We start from the raw sequence: 14,343 nt of genomic DNA, 5'->3' as shown, positions 1-14,343 counted from the left end.
GATTTTTTAAAGAATATTTTTTTCAAGGATCAAATAAACGTGGATTTTTTAAATAAATTTTTTCAAGGACCAACAAAACGTGGATTTTTTAAAGAATATTTTTTTCAAGGATCAAATAAACGTGGATTTTTTAAAGAATATTTTTTCAAGGACCTATAAACGTGGATTTTTTAAAGAATATTTTTTTCAAGGATCAAATAAACGTGGATTTTTTAAAGATTATTTTTTTCAAGGACCAATTAAATGTGGATGTTTTTAAGATTAATTTTTTCAAGGACAAATAAACGTGGATTTTTTAAAGATTAATTTTTTCAAGGACCAAATAAACGTGGATTTTTTAAAGATTAATTTTTTCAAGGACCAAAGGACAAATAAACGTGGATTTTTTAAAGATTAATTTTTTCAAGGACCAAATAAACGTAGATTTTTTAAACAATACTTTTTTCAAGGACCAAATAAGCGTAGATTTTTTAAAGATTAATTTTTTCAAGGACCAAATAAACGTGGATTTTTTAAAGATTAATTTTTTCAAGGACCAAATAAACGTGGATTTTTTAAAGATTAATTTTTTCAAGGACCAAATAAACGTGGATTTTTTAAAGATTAATTTTTTCAAGGACCAAAATAACGTGGATTTTTTAAAGATTAATTTTTTCAAGGATCAAATAAACGTGGAGTTTTTAAGGAATTTTTTTTCAAGGACCAAAGAACCGTGAATATTTAAAGATTACTTATTTCAAGGACCAAATAAACGTGGATTTTTTAAAAATTAATTTTTTTCAAGGTCCAAATAAACGTGGATTTTTTAAAGATTACTTTTTTCAAGGTCCAAATTAACGTGGATTATTTAAAGAATATTTTTTTCAAGGATCAAATAAACGTGGAGTTTTTAAGGAATTTTTTTTCAAGGACCAAAGAACCGTGAATATTTAAAGATTACTTATTTCAAGGACCAAATAAACGTGGATTTTTTAAAAATTAATTTTTTTCAAGGTCCAAATAAACGTGGATTTTTTAAAGATTACTTTTTTCAAGGTCCAAATTAACGTGGATTATTTAAAGAATATTTTTTTCAAGGACCAAATAAACGTGGATTTTTTAAAGAATAATTTTTTCAAGGACCAAATAAACGTAGATTTTTTAAAGAATATTTTTTCAAGAACCAACAAAACGTCGATTTTTTAAAGAATATTTTTTTCAAGGACCAACAAAACGTCGATTTTTAAAGAATATTTTTTTCAAGGACCAACAAAACGTCGATTTTTAAAGAATATTTTTTTCAAGGACCTTCCAATCAATTAAAGTGAATTTTTTTAAGAATATTTTTTCAAGGACCTTCCAATAAATAAACGTGGATTTTTTGAGAATATTTATTCAAGGACCTTCCAATCAATAAACGTGGATTTTTTTAAGAATATTTTTTCAAGGACCTTCAAACAATAAAAGTGATTTTTTTTAAGAATATTTTTTCAAGGATCTTCCAATCAATAAACGTGGATTTTTTAATAATATTTTTTCAAGGACCTTCCAGTCAATAAAAGTGAATTTTTTTAAGAATATTTTTTCAAGGACCTTCCAATCAATAAACGTGGATTTTTTAAGGACCTTCAGATCAAATAAAAGTGAATTTTTTAAATAATGTTTTTTAAGGACCTTCAGATTAAATAAAAGTAATTTTTTTAAATAATGGTTTTTTAAGGACCTTCAGATTTTTCAATAGAATATTTTAGTTTTTTCAAAAATTATTTCTGCCTCGAAAAGTTGTTTATATTAGAGCTAAAAGGTCCTTGGATTTTCTACGAATATTTTTTTTCAAATTCTTGTGTTGCGATGTATCTACTCTCTCTCTCTCCCATTTAACACAGGTGCCTTGGTGTAGGTCACATCGTCTTGGATTGTGATTTTCATCGTCCCCGGGGACCTTCTCCCCCATAAACCTGAATTTGTACACCAAATATGCAAAACACCATGATTTCATAGAATTTGTTATAAAATTCAAGGATTTTCATTTCATATTCAAAAAGATACCATTTCAAGAGTATAATAATTTTTCCAATTCCTTATGAGTTGGCGTAATAATGACAATGACAATTCCTTAAGAATTCAGGCATCTAATTTATTCCAATGGCTTTATTCGTAAGAAGTGGGTGAGCCGAAATGCAAAATAAAACTGCCAACGCGAGAACTTGTTACACCAAAAATGGTTGACATTGACATGCAAATATTTTGACATTGCAAATATCTAAGCGAATTTGTTGTTGCTGCCGCTATCGGTGTTGGGGGTATCCATTGAAGTGAGTGACATTGATGGAGGTAGACAGTTATGAGTGACGCAATATGACATGAGATTGAATTGGTCGACCCACTTTCACAAAAACATCCTTTAAAGGGAACACCAAATATGAGATATTTTTAAAGTTTAAGCTTATTTTGTTTTCGAAATAATATATTTTAATAAAAAATCCACGTGTATTGCTCTGAAGGTTCTTGAAAAAATATTTTTTTTAAAAAATCCACGTATATTGCTCTGAAGGTTCTTGAAAAAATATTTTTTTAAAAAATCCAGGTATATTGCTCTGAAGGTTCTTGAAAAAATATTTTTTTAAAAAATCCACGTATATTGCTCTGAAGGTACTTGAAAAAATATTTTTTTTAAAAAATCCACGTTTATTGCTCTGAAGGTCCTTTAAAAAAATATTTTTTAAAAAATCCACGTTTATTGCTCTGAAGGTCCTTTAAAAAAATATTTTTTAAAAAATCCACGTTTATTGCTCTGAAGGTCCTTTAAAAAATATTTTTTAAAAAATCCACGTTTATTGCTCTGAAGGTCCTTTAAAAAATATTTTTTAAAAAATCCACGTTTATTGCTCTGAAGGTCCTTTAAAAAAATATTTTTTAAAAAATCCACGTTTATTGCTCTGAAGGTCCTTTAAAAAATATTTTTTAAAAAATCCACGTTTATTGCTCTGAAGGTCCTTTAAAAAATATTTTTTAAAAAATCCACGTTTATTGCTCTGAAGGTTCTTTAAAAAATATTTTTTAAAAAATCCACGTTTATTGCTCTGAAGGTCCTTTAAAAAAATATTTTTTAAAAAATCCACGTTTATTGCTCTGAAGGTCCTTTAAAAAAATATTTTTTAAAATATCCACGTTTATTGATCTGAAGGTCCTTTAAAAAAATATTTTTTAAAAAATCCACGTTTATTGCTCTGTAGGTTCTTGAAAAAATATTTTTTTAAAAAATCCACGTATTTTGCTCTGAAGGTTCTTGAAAAAATATTTTTTAATAAAAAATCCACGTTTATTGCTCTGAGGGTTCTTGAAAAAATATTTTTTTAAAAAATCCACGTTTATTGCTCTGAAGGTCCTTTAAAAAATATTTTTTAAAAAATCCACGTTTATTGCTCTGAAGGTCCTTTAAAAAAATATTTTTTTAAAAATCCACGTTTATTGCCCTGAATGTCCTTGAAAAACTATTTTTTTTTAAAAATCCACATTTATTGCGCTGAAGGTCCTTGAAAAATATTTTTTAAAAAATCCACGTTTATTGCTCTGAAGGTCCTTGAAATTTTTTTTTAAAAAATCCACGTTTATTTGTCCTCTGGTCCTTGAATAAATATTCTTTAAAAATCCACGTTTATTGATTGAAGGTCCTTGAAAAAAATATTCTTTAAAAAATCCACGTTTATTGATTGAAGGTCCTTGAAAAAAATATTCTTTAAAAAATCCACGTTTATTGATTGAAGGTCCTTGAAAAAAATATTCTTTAAAAAATCTACGTTTATTGATTGGAAGGTCCTTGAAAAAAATATTCTTTAAAAAATCCACGTTTATTTGTCCTTTGGTCCTTGAAAAAATTACTCTTTAAAAAATCCACGTTTATTTGTCCTTTGGTCCTTGAAAAAATTACTCTTTAAAAATCCACGTTTATTTGGTCCTTGAAAAATTACTCTTTAAAAAATCCACGTTTATTTGGTCCTTGAAAAAATTACTCTTTAAAAAATCCACGTTTATTTGGTCCTTGAAAAAATTACTCTTTAAAAAATCCACGTTTATTTGGTCCTTGAAAAAATTACTCTTTAAAAAATCCACGTTTATTTGGTCCTTGAAAAAATTACTCTTTAAAAAATCCACGTTTATTTGGTCCTTGAAAAAATTACTCTTTAAAAAATCCACGTTTATTTGGTCCTTGAAAAAATTACTCTTTAAAAAATCCACGTTTATTTGGTCCTTGAAAAAATTACTCTTTAAAAATCCACGTTTATTTGGTCCTTGAAAAAATTACTCTTTAAAAAATCCACGTTTATTTGGTCCTTGAAAAAATTACTCTTTAAAAAATCCACGTTTATTTGGTCCTTGAAAAAAATACTCTTTAAAAAATCCACGTTTATTTGTCCTTTGGTCCTTGAAAAAATTAATCTTTAAAAAATTCACGTTTATTTGTCCTTTGGTCCTTGAAAAAATTAATCTTTAAAAAATCCACGTTTATTTGTCCTTTGGTCCTTGAAAAAATTAATGTTTAAAAAATCCACGTTTATTTGTCCTTTGGTCCTTGAAAAAATTAATCTTTAAAAAATTCACGTTTATTTGTCCTTTGGTCCTTGAAAAAATTAATCTTTAAAAAATCCACGTTTATTTGGTCCTTGAAAAATTAATCTTTAAAAAATCCACGTTTATTTGGTCCTTGAAAATAGTAATCTTTAAAAAATCCACGCTTATTTGGTCTTTGAAAAAATTAATCCTTAAAAAATCCACGTTTATATGGTCCTTGAAAAAAGTAATCTTTAAAAAGTCCTCGTTTCTTTAGTCCTTGAAAAAATATTCTATAAAAAATCCACGTTTATTGGTCTTTTGGTCCTTGAAAAATTATTCTTTAAAAAAATTGTCGATTATTGCTCCTTTTTCCTATTAGCCCATTAGTATTTGGTCAAAAATAAAATGCAATTAAATTTCATAATTTTTGACGCACGATTAATTTTCTAAATATTTTGTTTTTTGTTGTTATTTAACTTTTTCAATGACCTACTTGAAAACTGCATTAATTTCCATAAATCTCGTTAATTTTAAAACCACATCCTTCATAACTGGACTCGTTTGGGGTGTGGAGCCTTCAAGTGTAAAAAATATTCAAACACCAAATAATTAATGTAAAATGTGTTGCCTACTTTTGGGAGGGGAGAACACAACAATGGGAGTTGCTACAGTTTGTTTTTTTCACCAATCATGTTTGATGAATGGACAAATATTTTTCCAGCTCAATGAATGAATGAGCAGTGAGCCAACCTTTAGGCAAGGATATTTGCCAGTAAGGGGTTCGGGTGTATGCCAAAGTAATAATTATTGTGGAAAAGTTGAAAAAAAAAAAAAAAATACGCCAACATGCAAAAATTACATTTTGCAAACCAAAACGACAATAATAACAACAAGAACAATCATTAAAATAATAATAATAATAATTCAAAACAATTTGCCATTTCCAGGGGGTAGCAACATTTCCAACCAGGTTCAGTTGGCATTGTAATGTGGAAAACTCAACATTGGGCCACACCGTGAGAGAGAATATTTTTCAATTTTTTTCTCGAATAAAATTGAAAAAAAAAAAAAAAAAAACCGGCAAATTATGAAAATTCTTGCAACGCAACGTAATCTGAGTTCCTCAAAACGCCATTTGTTGGAAATTAAATTTTGGCAACCACATCAAATATTAAACAATGAACATGAGTAAGTTGCATGTGGGAGTGTTCGTATGTGTAATTTAGGCTAATTTAATTTTGAGTGTGTGTGTGTTGGTAAAAGTGTTTTCTCTTTATATATGAACTGTTTATTTGCTCGCTCTTCACACACACACACACACACCAAAATATTTATCTTTAACTGTTAAATTATGCAAATGTGTTTTTTTGCCTACTTTGTAAAGGTTTGTTGCCTACTTTTAGGCTAAGCAGTGAAATGACCTACTTACTTTCCTTCGAGGAGATGTAAGACCGTGTGAGAGAGAGACACAATCTTAATTATAAATAAATGTTTGCATAATTTAATAATGTCTAATGAGAAGAAAGTTGTTTACATTTTTAATGGGGTCTCCACCCCCAATCTCATAAATCCTAATGCGACGACAACAGATGAGAAAATTGTGGGCAGTGAATTGGAATTTGGTTGCTGCTGCAACAATTGTTCTTATTCCAAAAAAAAAATCCAGACAATTATAAATATTTCTTCAAGAATATTGTCTAGCACGTGTAAAAATGTAAAATTGAGCTGGCATTTTCAATAATCATAAAGTGGTTAATTAGGGACAAAGGCAATGGGAAATTTTTTGAGAGCAATGAAAAGATTTGGGTGATTATTTATTTATTGGGATGCTGGCAAGTGCCTGTAATTTTGTTTGGGTTATATTGAAAGCGAAAAGTATGGGGGAACGATTTTAATTACCATTGGAACAAACACGTGTGTCTTAGGCACGTAAGTCATAACTAATTTCTTTGAGATTTTTTTGAAAAAAAAATATTTTTTCCACGAAATTCTTAAACAATATTTTGTTTAATCCATGATTTTTTGGCCAATAACTCTTCCAAAAATAACTATTTTTGGCTAGGAAATTAAAAAAAAGAATTCTTAAGGATTCATGACATTGGTCAAAATGTCCTATTTTAAAATCCTAAGTTTGGAAAAAATACTTTTGGAAAATACTCATCCTGTGCCCTTGAAATAATATGTTTCGAAAATTCGGCGTTTAAATGGTTTTTCAAAAGAAGTATTTTTAAAAAATGCACGCTTTGTAGTGGACCCCGAGGAAGAAGTCATGATTGGACAAGGACTCCTTAAAAAATTCAAATATATTGGTCTTTTGATCCTTGAAAAAATTAATCTTTAAAAATATCCACGTTCTATTGGTCAATTGACCAAAATCTACGTTCTATTGGCCGATTGACCAAAATCCACGTTCTATTGGTCAATTGACCAAAATCCACATTTATTTGGTCCTTGAAAAAATATTCCTTAAAAAATCCACGTCTGAGTTGGTCCTTGAAAAAATATTCCTTAAAAAATCCACGTTTATTTGGTAGTTGAAAAAATATTATTTATTCTCTTGTCCTTGAAAAAAATATTCCTTAAAAATCCACGTTTATTTGGTCCTTGAAAAAATATTATTTATTCTTTGGTCCTTGAAAAAATATTATTAATTCTTTGGTCCTTGAAAAAATATTATTAATTCTTTGGTCCTTGAAAAAATATTCTTTAAAAAATCCACGTTTATTTGGTCCTTTGGTCCTTGAAAAAATATTATTAATTCTTTGGTCCTTGAAAAAATATTCTTTAAAAAATCCACGTTTATTTGGTCCTTTGGTCCTTGAAAAAATATTATTAATTCTTTGGTCCTTGAAAAAATATTCTTTAAAAAATCCACGTTTAATTGGTCCTTTGGTCCTTGAAAAAATATTCTTTAAAAAATCCACATTTATTGGTCCTTGAAAAAAGTAATCTTTAAAATATCCACGTTTAATTGGTCCTTTGGTCCTTGAAAAAATATTCTTTAAAAAATCCACATTTATTGGTCCTTGAAAAAAGTAATCTTTAAAATATCCACGTTTATTGGTCCTTAAAAAAAGTAATCTTGTTTTGTTGGTCCTTGAAAAAATAATTTTCAAAAAATCCACGTTTATTGGTCCTTGAAAAAAAGTAATCTTTAAAAAATATTTAATATAATCTTTATTGGTCCTTGAAAAAAGTAATCTATAAAAAATCCACGTTTATTTGGTCCTTGAAAAAATTATTCTTTAAAAAATCCACGTTTATTAGTCTTTTGGTCCTTGAAAAAATATTCTTTAAAAAATCCACGTTTATTTGGTCCTTGATAAAATATTCTTTAAAAAATCCACGTTTATTTGGTCCTTGAAAAAATATTCTTTAAAAAATCCACGTTTATTTGGTCCTTGAAAAAATGTTCTTTAAAAAATCCACGTTTATTTGGTCCTTGAAAAAATACTCTTTAAAAAATCCTCGTTTATTTGGTCCTTGAAAAAATATTCTTTAAAAAATCCACGTTTATTTGGTCCTTGAAAAAATATTCTTTAAAAAATCCACGTTTATTGGTCATTGAAAAAATATTCTTTAAAAAATCCACGTTTATTGGTCCTTGAAAAAAAGTAATCTTTAAAAAATATTTAATATAATCTTTATTGGTCCTTGAAAAAAGTAATCTTTAAAATCTTGTCTTGTGTAAACCAAATCCTTGTAAAAATTTGTACAGGAAGTCCTGGTTAAAATGTTCTTTATTCAAATATTGGTGCAGACTTTTTTAAAAAGTTCATTATTTTTGCCCAGGTATTATTTTTAAAAATATTTTCCACATTAAATCTTTATATTTTAAGTTCTTAAATTTTTATTTGAAAAATCCTCAAGTTGTGCCTTTGGAAAATTATATTCACTGATGGAGTGGTTTAAAAAAAAAATTTAAAAATTCACGTTTTGTAGTGGACCCTGAAGAAAGAGTTCACGATTTTTAAACAAGAAATTCTAAAAAAAAATTCAAAAACTTACAACTTTGAGTAAAGAACCGTGAATAAAAAATCAATTACTTTTTTAATGATATTATTCTTGCAAAAGGAATGTCCTGAAATCCTTGTAAAAATTAGACAAGGAAGTCATGGTTAAAATATTCTCTTTTTATGAAATATTGGTAAAGAAATTTCATGAGCAATGACATACACCCTCTCTAGCAATATGGCTGAGGGTGTAAAGAATACTTTAACCAGGACTTCCCGGACTAATTTAAGGACATAAGATAAGCATGTTATAAACAATTTTGGCAATATTATCATTCAATTCAAACAGTCACTAATTTGTATACCCTCAGTCATATGGCTAGAGAAGGTATACACAGGGTAAGATACAAAAAACTGCAACAAAGTCAAACGCCATAATTTTTAAATTTTATTGAATGAAAACAAAAAATGTCGGAAATAGCATTTAATTTTAGAATATGTTTAGATTTGTCCGATTTGGTCACCTTTGCCACGAATTATGACCTTCAAATTCCCAATGAAACCGTCACACGCTGCCCGAATGTTGCTCTGCGGTATTTTGGTCATTCCCGGCGAAGAGCTTGCTTGAGGTGATCGACATTTTGGTATTTTTTAGTGCCAACCTTGCTTTCCAAAATACTCCAGACACAATAGTCCAACGGATTGGTATACGGAGATTTTGGTGGTCATTTACGCTGGAAATGAAGTGAGGAACCACATTTTGTAACCATTCTTGAGTGGCGCGTGCTGAGTGGGATGGTGCTGAGTCCTGTTGGAATGTCCAAGGTCTGCGGCCAAAATGTTTGCTTGCCCAAGCCTTTTATACACCCTCCAAAATATTTTCGCGATAATATTCGGCATTTATTCTGATGCCACGGTCGACTAATACGAGAGGAGAGCGACCATCGGCTGTTATGGCGGCCCACACCGTCGCCATGGCCGGCGCTTGAGTTCTGGTGGCCAACCGAAGGTGCTCATTTTAAGCTGACCTCTTTGGCAAGTAAATACGATCATTTGTTTGTTGTTGTTTACAAACAGCTGGACAACGAATGTTTTCTCATCGGAGACGGAGAAAACCAAATTCGGCAGTTCACCACTTTCGGCCAAGCGAAGCAACTCTGTGGCTCTTTTGAGTCTATTTTCTTTCTGTTGCGGTGTAAGTTCTTGCACTTTTTTGAATTTCAATGGCTTTACCCCGACCTCATTTTTCAATCTTTACCGAATGGAATATTGCGATATATTTAGTCACGAGTCATTGATGGGCAACTGCGGTGCGGGTTTCGCTTATTTACTTTTCGAACCATTTCTGCTGATGTTGCTGTTTTCTTCCGTCCAGTTCCACTTTCTTGACGTCGGGCTACGCTACCAGAATCACGTAAACGAGCTTCGGTACGAGAAACAAAAGAATTATTCACATTTAACTGCTGGAGTGCTCTAACGATAGCCACCTCTGGTTTTTCAGCCAAATATAAAGAAATCACCCTATCACGCTTGAATTCCATCACGAATAACTTTTTTCCGGAAAATTCTCACCAAAATGCTTTTGCAAGCTTGTAAACAATATGATGAGCTGTCACTGGAATAATTTTAACAGCTATCGGACGAGTGGTTTGGAAATGACAGCAGTCTGAAGTTGGTTTCAGTTTTTTTCAGCGCGAGGTGTTTTCGAGGTGTTACAATATTTTGAAAATAATCTACGATCTATAGCCAGGAAGGTCTTGGAAATACTTTGACAAATATTTGTGAAAATTCTACTAACTGTAGACGGGAAATCGTTTAAAAGTCCTTAAGTAGTATTTTTAAAAATCCACTATCTTTAGACGGGAAGTCCGGAAATCAACGAATTAAGACAACAATTTCTCAAAAAATCGTTTGTCAAATATTTTTAGAAAAAATCCACAATTTTTAGTCAAGATGCACTTCAAAGGCTATTCAACAAATATTTAAAAAATTGCTTGATTTACAATTGGAAAGTCCTTAAAAAACCCTTGACAAATATTTGAAATAAAATTAGTAATTTTTAGCCAGAAAGTCCTTAAAAATTCTTTTAACGACTATTTTTAAAAATTTATTATCGGGGAGTCTTTCAAAAGTCCTTTAAAAAATTTCCATTTATAGCTGGAAAGTTCTCCAAACATTCTTTGCTGGGAAGTCATAAAGAAGTGATTGAAGAATTTAAAAAAAACTAATGATTTTTAGCCGAAAATCCTTAAAAATCTATTAACGGAACAAAATTTCAATGAAATCCACAGTTTTAAGACCCGAAATCCTTTGTCAGACATTTTGTAAAAATACACCTATTTATAGCTGGAAAGTCCTTTAAAAATCCGTTAATAAATATTTTTAAAGTACCCAATATTAATAGAGGGGAAATGCTTAAAAATCATTTTTCCAAATATTTAATAAAAAAAACTTCGAATCATTCGAATTTATTTTTTTCTAAAAAGCCACAAATTATAGCCAGAAAGTCCTATAAACATTTTTTTTGAAGAATATGTTTCAAATTCGTGATTTATAGCTTGGAAGTCCTTAAAAAGGTCCTTATAAAATTTATGTTTTAAAAATTCCACGATCTATAGCCATGAAGTTGTTGGAAACGCTATTAGCTAATATTTTTTTAGTCGCAAAGTTCTTAAACATCAATTAACAGATACTTACAAAAAATATACGATATGTATCTGGAAAATCCTTTGATACATTTTTTATTGAAAAGTCCTTAAAATATGTTTGGCAAGCATTTTTAAAAAGTCCGCGTTTTATAGCTGAAGTCCCTTAACTTTTCTTTGATAAATATTTCAAAACAAATCTAAGATTTACGAAAAGGAAATCCTCATAATGTCTTTGAAAAATATTTTTTTAAGAATCTACGATTTGTTCTTAAAATTCCCCTCTCCGGAGATATATTTTATTTTTACGATATTTTCCCATTTATTAACATCATATCCTTGTGACCCATATATTTTCACCATTAACCATTTATCTTCATTCTTTTTTTCAGTTCCATATTTTTTCATATGAAATCGGCCAATGGTAAACAGAGCCAACGTAAATCTCTGATGATGAAATGTAAGAAATCCACAACTGCCATCCCTCCCCATACCACATTTTTATTGCAGAATATGAAATAATTGTCTCCCCCTTACATGTGGCATTTTACAAATGTTCAAGACTTAATCAAAAAAATATTTAAAAAAAACATATCTTTGCAGTAAAACATCAGATCTTACGCAGGGGTCGCAAAGAGGATTACATGCACGTGGGAAGTTTTCAGGAAGCCATACGTCCAGGTGTTGTAAAATGAATAATCATTATTTTAATTATGAGTATTATTTGTTGTTGTTGTTTTATTGTTTTGTTTTCGGAATTTTTATGACGGTAATGAAATGGATATTTTGTTGTTGTTCTTCTTTTTTCTGTTCAGTTTTACTTATGGCTCAAATATTTGCTCTGATGCCGGTGGAGGGCATCACATCGAATTCTTCGGACGATTTACGTTTCTCCTGGACATCGGTGCGTACCTGGTATTCGTTTATTGCAACTGTCCTCATTGGCATTTGTTCGGCCTTCAATATTGCCTATGCTTTTCGGGGAGTTTTCAATTTCGATTCAGTGGGTAAGTGGATTTTCTGTGGTTGGTCTTAATTGTTTTCAGTTTATGGACGTTTAAAAGGCCAAGGAAAATTTTGAAGGATTTTACAAAAGGTTTTGGCAAATGTGGTTTAAAGTCCTTGGCTATTTAAAAAAGTATTTTATTTTTCCTCTTTTAAAAGGAGATCACAAATAATAGCTAAAAACCCCGAAATGTCAATATTTAAGGAGTTATGGCCATTTTAAAGTATGCTATTTTTCCTATCTAAAAAAGTGATCAGAAATAATAGCTAAAAACCCCGAAATGTCAATATTTAAGGAGTTATGGCCATTTTAAAGTATGCTATTTTTCCTATTTAAAAAAGTGATCACAAATAATAGCTAAAAACCCCGAAATGTCAATATTTAAGGAGTTATGGCCATTTTAAAGTATGCTATTTTTCCTATCTAAAAAAGTGATCACAAATAATAGCTAAAAACCCCGAAATGTCAATATTTAAGGAGTTATGGCCATTTTAAAGTATGCTATTTTTCCTATCTAAAAAAGTGATCACAAATAATAGCTAAAAACCCTGAAATGTCAATATTTAAGGAGTTATGGCCATAGCCATTGACAGTATGCTATTTTTCCTATCTAAAAAAGTGATCACAAATAATAGCTAAAAACCCCGAAATGTCAATATTTAAGGAGTTATGGCCATTTTAAAGTATGCTATTTTTCCTCTTTTAAAAAGTGATCACAAATAATAGCTATAAACCCCGAAATGTCAATATTTAAGGAGTTATGGCCATTTTAAAGTATGCTATTTTTTCCTCTTATAAAAAGTGATCACAAATAATAGCTATAAACCCCGAAATGTCAATATTTAAGGAGTTATGGCCATTTTAAAGTATGCTATTTTTCCTCTTTTAAAAAGTGATCATAAATAATAGCTATAAACCCCGAAATGTCAATATTTAAGGAGTTATGGCCATAGCCATTGACAGTATGCTATTTTTCCTATCTAAAAAAGTGATCACAAATAATAGCTAAAAACCCTGAAATGTCAATATTTAAGGAGTTATGGCCATTTTAAAGTATGCCATTTTTCCTATCTAAAAAAGTGATCACAAATAATAGCTAAAAACCCCGAAATGCCAATATTTAAGGAGTTGTGGCCATTTTAAAGTATGCTATTTTTTCCTCTTATAAAAAGTGATCACAAATAATAGCTATAAACCCCGAAATGTCAATATTTAAGGAGTTATGGCCATTTTAAAGTATGCTATTTTTCCTCTTTTAAAAAGTGATCACAAATAATAGCTAAAAACCCCGAAATGTCAATATTTAAGGAGTTATGGCCATTTTAAAGTATGCTATTTTTCCTATCTAAAAAAGTGATCACAAATAATAGCTAAAAACCCCGAAATGTCAATATTTAAGGAGTTATGGCCATTTTAAAGTATGCTATTTTTCCTATCTAAAAAAGTGATCACAAATAATAGCTAAAAACCCCGAAATGTCAATATTTAAGGAGTTATGGCCATTTTAAAGTATGCTATTTTTCCTCTTTTAAAAAATGATCACAAATAATAGCTAAAAAACCCGAAATGTCAATATTTAAGGAGTTATGGCCATTTTAAAGTATGCCATTTTTCCTCTTTTAAAAAGTGATCACAAATAATAGCTAAAAACCCCGAAATGTCAATATTTAAGGAGTTATGGCCGTTTTAAAGTATGCTATTTTTCCTATCTAAAAAAGTGATCACAAATAATAGCTAAAACCCCGAAATGTCAATATTTAAGGAGTTATGGCCATTTTAAAGTATGCTATTTTTCCTATCTAAAAAAGTGATCACAAATAATAGCTAAAACCCCGAAATGTCAATATTTAAGGAGTTATGGCCATTTTAAAGTATGCCATTTTTCCTCTTATAAAAAGTGATCACAAATAATAGCTATAAACCCCGAAATGTCAATATTTAAGGAGTTATGGCCATTTTAAAGTATGCTATTTTTCCTCTTTTAAAAAGTGATCACAAATAATAGCTATAAACCCCGAAATGTCAATATTTAAGGAGTTATGGCCGTTTTAAAGTATGCTATTTTTCCTATCTAAAAAAGTGATCACAAATAATAGCTAAAACCCCGAAATGTCAATATTTAAGGAGTTATGGCCATTTTAAAGTATGCTATTTTTCCTATCTAAAAAAGTGATCACAAATAATAGCTAAAACCCCGAAATGTCAA

Source organism: Musca domestica, unplaced genomic scaffold (assembly GCF_030504385.1).
Source record: "Musca domestica strain aabys unplaced genomic scaffold, Musca_domestica.polishedcontigs.V.1.1 15, whole genome shotgun sequence".
NCBI classification, from domain to species: domain Eukaryota; kingdom Metazoa; phylum Arthropoda; class Insecta; order Diptera; family Muscidae; genus Musca; species Musca domestica.
This window is presented reverse-complemented; position numbering follows the sequence as displayed.